At 44.9% G+C, this 6,000-nt stretch overlaps 1 protein-coding gene across 1 annotated transcript in view; it reads right to left on the minus strand.

The window, feature by feature from the left end:
* RYR3 (ryanodine receptor 3) overlaps nucleotides 1-6,000 on the minus strand; it is a 437,519-nt gene that overhangs the window by 52,017 nt on the left and 379,502 nt on the right. The window lies entirely within an intron of this gene.

The raw sequence follows: 6,000 nt of genomic DNA on the forward strand, positions 1-6,000 counted from the left end.
TTCCCCCCAAAGTATTCTAAATAAACAGCTCACGTCCCACTTTGAAAAATTCAGGGCCAGCCTATGAATGAAAAGTAGAAAACAATGTGTTTTTCTTCATGAGTTGAAGTTTCCCAGCAAGGAACGCACGCTGATGCCCAGGCCCTGCCCCCAAACCTTTTGAAATGGTGTGGCAGTTTTCCTATACAATGGTACATCTCATCACTTAAAAATAGAGCCAAGCTGGATTAAGCTAGTGTACAGTAGCCAAAAGGCTCAATTATAGATTTAAGTCAGTTTCTAGAGAGTCATCTTACCCCTAATATCTCACACATTTGACAATTCAACATTATATATTTATACACATATAATTTTGTAAGCCTATATGTAACCGATCATTTCTCATCCCAGCATTTTACATGTATAATTATGATGTTCCTCATGCTGTTCAATCAGCACCAATTTTCACATTTTCCCATCATCCTTCACAGAGCTCAGTGCCCTCTGAGTAATGGGGTCATGCCCAGTCTTGGTAACTCCGAATAAACTTGGGCATCTGTACGCTGGCCACTTTTAGATAACTCATACAAGTGCGCTCCTGTAACATTTGCCCTTTCACGACAGACTCAGCTTAATGTTTTCAAGGTCTATCCCCATGGCAGCATGCATCAAACCTTTATTTCTCTTTATGGTTGAGTAACATGCCACTGCAAGTACATGTTACTGTTCAACTACAGGGTTTAAAAAAAAAGTTTATGGAAAGATAATGCAATTGTTTCTACAAACTTTTAAAAGCCCTCTTATATTTATCAGTTTCCCACCATTGGCTACTATGCCTAGGGCTAGGCTGACCATTGGGGTACAAGTATCTGCGTGTGTCTGATTTCAGGTTTTTTGTTGGATCCTAGAGATGGTAATTCTTTAACTAGTTGAGGAACTGACAAACTTTTCTGTAATGGTTCACTCAACCTACAATTCCATCAGCAAGCAAGCCAAGTTCTATATTCTTTACAGTCTCACCAATACCTGCTGTGTCTAGTTTTTATCATCATTGTCTTCTAGTGGGGGTGAAGTGATAGCTCAAAAGGTTTGATTTGCATCTCCCTGCTGACTAATGACATTGATAAAAAAGATGCTCATTGGCCATAAAATTATATTTTAAAAGGGTTGGGTGATTTGCCATGTTCAAATAGTTACGAGGCGTGACACAGTAGAAAGTAAAGTGGCTACTGTAAGGCGTTCTGGTGGCAATTAGGCATTGGGCTGCTAACTGCAAGGATGGTGGTTCAAACCAGTAGCCACGTCTAGTCCCTCTGTGGAAGAAGGCTGCGGCTGTCTGCCCCCATTAAGATCTATAGTCTCAGAAACCCTATACAGGGTCCCTCTGGGTCAGACTTGACTCAGTGGCCATGGGTTTGAGTATTGTTTTTTAGGTTAAAAAAAAAAAGATAGAAAAAACCTGATGTTTCATGGTGTATGCAAAAAGCCAACCCCTTAAGTTCAAGGACATCTGACTGAATTGCCCTGGATGGGCTTGGGACCTCATCCCCATTTTCAGAGAGCATAAGGTTCAGGAAGGAAAGATGAAGACCCACTAGGTCATGACCATTTCCGAATCTTTCTCTTATTTCCTGGAGCTTTTACTGCTCCGGATTTTAGTCTGAGGAACAGTCTTGTCTAACCTTTCATTTTCCACTTCAGCTAGCCTTCCCTTCAAATGGTAGATTATCCAATATCAATCTTTCTCCTTAATCAGAGCCCCATTTAAAAAAATCATTTTATTGGGGGCTCGTACAACTCTTATCACAATCCATGCATCCATCTATTGCATCAAGCACATTTGTACATTTGTTGACATCATCATTCTCAAAACATTTGCTTTCTACTTGAGCCCTTAGTATCAGCCCATTTTCCCCCTCCCCCATGAGCCCTTGATAATTTATAAATGATTATTTTGTCATATTTTACACTGTCCGATATCTCCCTTCACCCACTTCTCCACTGTCTGTCCCCCAGGGAGGAGGTTATATGTAGATCCTTGTAATCTGTTCCCCCTTTCTCCCTCACCTTCCCTCCATCCTCCCGGTATCGTCACTCTCACCACTGGTCCTGAGGGATTCATCTATCCTGAATTCCCTGTGTTTCCTGTTCCTAACAGAGCCCTGTTATATTTGAATAAAATAAATTCATTTTATTCAAATCTAAAGATCTCATCAACAGGTCTCCTTCGGTGCCAGGCAGACGCCATGTCATGGAGTTTTAGTCAGTAAAATGAAGGTCAAGGTGTTGGGTGCATCCATCACCCGGGAAAGCTTTCTAAAAGGACCTCGGAGAGCTGCCAGGTGCCCCTTTCCTTTGCACTTCTAGACTCCTATGTTCTGGCTGGAATTGTAATCGTCACGTGGCAGCAGAAAGATGACCTCACCGACGTAAGTCGCTGCTACGAATGGGAGGAGAGAAGAGCTAGGGCTTTCACAACAGGCAGCCATTCAGTCTCTGGCTTCTCTTTGCCTTTCTTTCTTAGGAAAGAGGAACTTCCAACTGGTTTAAGCCACTGGAGTCAGGGCTCTCTGATTAGCAGACAAGGTCATTCGAACTCCAGGCTGGAGATGAATAATATTTTTTATTTCTTTCATATTGATTTTTCAGGAGTGCCTTTTCAAGGTCAAGTGTCATTGGATCAGAGCGTCCAGCTGCTCCTTCTTTAGGGTTTGTGTTCACGTGGGTTTTGCAGATTGGGGCTTTGCCTGGGGTGGGAAGGGGTGAGGGAGCCAGTCTGTCAAGGCCACGGACACAGGGAACAGAGGTGGCAAGAGGTCTAAGAAAAGAATCTTAGTAAAACATTTCCTGGCCGGAGGAAGGAGAGGCTTTTGATCCCTTTGCCTTCCCACAGGATTACAATTTAGCTGCATACAAACTCTTTACTCTTTGGGTCCAGTGAAGCTCTTTCCTCAAGGTCAGAGTCATGGGCATGGAGAACCATCTCATTAGATGTGTTTGCTTAGGCTCACTCACGGACTCTCCTCATCTCTCCCTTGAGCAGAAAGATGGTGTTTTCAGACACCTAAAAGATTGGGACCCCACCTACGTTGCCCATATTATCTCTGCATCATGTCCCCTCCCACCCCCACAATGTTGCAAATGGGCTCACCTCTTCCTGGTCCCGTTTCTCATGCAATACCCTTTTCCTGTCACTGTGTCAGCACTTGATCCCTTTGGAGGTACAGAACTGAGGTACAGGTCCCTCCTTTTTCATTGTTGCAATATGTATACAACCAAACATTTGCTGTGGCAAGCAGTTTTTCACATGTACTAAGTGACATTTGCTGTGCCATCATCACTACCATGAGCAGAATTTCCCATCACCCTTTACAGAAGTCCAATGCTTTTAAATAATAACTCCCTCTTCCCCCCTCAATTGGTTCCAACTCGTAGACACCCTATGCACACCAGAATGAAACACTGCCCTGTCTTGGGCCATTTTCATACTCCTATTAGCTGCTACTAAATTCTGGACATGTTGCCAGGAGAGACCAGTCCCTGGAAAAGGACATCATGCTCGGTAAAGCAGTGGGGCAGCCAAATAGAAGATCTTTGTTGAGATGGATTGACACAGTGGCTGTACCGATGGGCTCAGACATAAGAACAATTGCGCCGGCGGCACAGGACCGGGCAGGGTTTGAACACAGGGTTGCTACGAGTCGGAACTGTCTTAGGATGGCAGCTAAGACAAGAACGCTGAACTTTGATGGCTCTACTCTAGGTAGTCATCTCTAGAGGATTTGGGTATTTCACATCCCTCTATTGGATGCTGCTGAAAGCATGGCTGTAGGCGGGGAGCAAGCTTGGGCTTAGAGGTGATGACTTGAGAATCTTCCATGTGAGGGATGAGTGAGCAGGCCAGAGGATGAACTGATGGAGCTAGTAACAGAAAACAAGAAGCACCAAAGTAGAATTTGGGGTGATAGCAAGAGGAAGGGGAGTTATTTCCATTTTTCCAAGAGCTAAGTTATCAGGTTTTGAAAGGAAATAAAGCCATGCTCCTATGAGCACGTCCGGGTCATCTGAGGTCAGAGCTTACTGCAGCTTTGCCTCAAAGCCTCTTGTATGAGATCCGATGTACGCCCGTCCCTGCATAGGATTTGCCTTGATCCCTTTCAACAGTCTGAGATGGAGATTTGCAGCAAAGAGCACACTATTTAAAGTTTCTCATTTCTACATTCAGAGTCCTTCTGATTCCCAGAAAGAAGGCTGAGAAGCCGTTCCTGCTCAGAAGGAGGCTTTAATTTACCTTGGCTTATCAGGTGGCACAAGGTGCGTGTAGAAATGATTTGACTTGTCTTGATCCCACCACACCTGAAGTTCGTGCTCAGTCTAGGCCAGCTCTGGGCTGACCACGGACCACTGGCAGCCTGTCTGCAGCAAGGCGTTCCACATGGGGAAGAAACCTGACACAGTGCTATGAGAGTCAAGGCAGGGCTGGAAAGCATAAAGCCCATGAGATACTTCGGGAAGAGCGGAGACAGGCCTGGCAGCATCTCTAGGAGGTGGGCTGGGATGGGACCGTGGGGTACACAGAGGGTATGGGAAAATGGGGCAGTGGGGACCCAGGGCTTTTAAGTGTCTACCAATACCATCTCTGCCTGGCGTACTTGAGAAATGAGGAGAGGCTGTGAGCCCCAACCTGGGTGTTCTTCACCTACCACTCTGCCTCTGAAGAGCGAGCCTCACTACACCTACAGCATGGAGACTTTCCTCTTAGCATAAAGGTTAACTCGACTGGGAGAACTCAGGCATTGAAAATGACAGGCTGGCTGCCACATTTATTTAATGAGCTGCCACAGGAGAGATGAGTTCAGTGTGGCTCGAGACAGCACATTTAAAGCCAATCGTGAGGAGTTAAAGACATGAGCTAAAAATAGTTTCAATGGCCTGAAAGTGGAACACAAGTGCACAATATGGCAATGCTATACCTGCTGTCAACACCCCCCTCCTCCTGCCAAACTCCGCCCTTGCATCCCTGATACATCCTGAGAGGATGATCAGAGGCAGGAAGTCTTCTCTAGGGAAAAGAAAGTGGGCATATATTTATTAGCACGCCCGGGTGGTGCAAACAGCTAATGCACATGCCTGATAACTGAAAGGTTGACTGTTCTCAGAGGTGCCTTGGAATAAAGTCCTGGCATGCTACCATAAAAAACCAAAATCACCCAGTGAAAATCCTAGAGAACATGGGCTTGCCATGGGGGGAGGTCGAAGCCAGAGCCGCTGGCTGGTTACTTGTTCACCTCGTGGGAGGTCAGCCAGAGGGACCGCTAGGACCCCTGCCAACAGTAGTACCATTGGGTGAGGAGAAGGGAGAAAGCAGGTGAGGCATGCGCGCAGAAAGGATGCATTTCTCAACCGAGCTCATATGACCACAATGCTCCCTGGGGTTCTGAGATTGAGAAACGTACCTGAATGAATTAATGATGATCCCAAAGACTCTCTGACATTGCCATTTTTAGTAAATGTCAATCCCTGCGTAAGTGACACGCCTGGTCTGGCGTCTTGATTGTACACAGTGACAAATGCAATTAAAAAACTATTCTAGAAACTTTACTTTGATTTTTATTTAGTTTTCACCTCTAACTCTGACAAATGCTGTATCTTCACTGTTTACATAATTTCGTTATCAGAAATGACTCTCAAAGTGAGACCTTTTGAGGAAACAAGTAGTTTGCCATAGATAAGCAAACAAATGCATATACAACATATGTACACACACATACAACATATGTACACACACACACAACCTAATTCCTATCTGGAATAGTGGGGTTTCACTCAAAAAGTGGGCAACGTACTCCTCAAATATCCACACATCTCAATAACTATAATGGGGTTGCCTAAAAATGAAACTTTCTCAAATTTCTGCGTTAGGGCTCTAAAGGATAGAGCACAGGTCTCTAATCTTTTGTTTTAACTTCAACATCCCATCAGTGCCCCTTGTAATTTTACGGACTCATGGCCCTAGAAGCC

The sequence above is a fragment of the Echinops telfairi genome, unplaced genomic scaffold (genome assembly GCF_000313985.2).
Source record: "Echinops telfairi isolate 266 unplaced genomic scaffold, ASM31398v2 ScPeMD7_18;HRSCAF=68, whole genome shotgun sequence".
Lineage (NCBI taxonomy): Eukaryota > Metazoa > Chordata > Mammalia > Afrosoricida > Tenrecidae > Echinops > Echinops telfairi.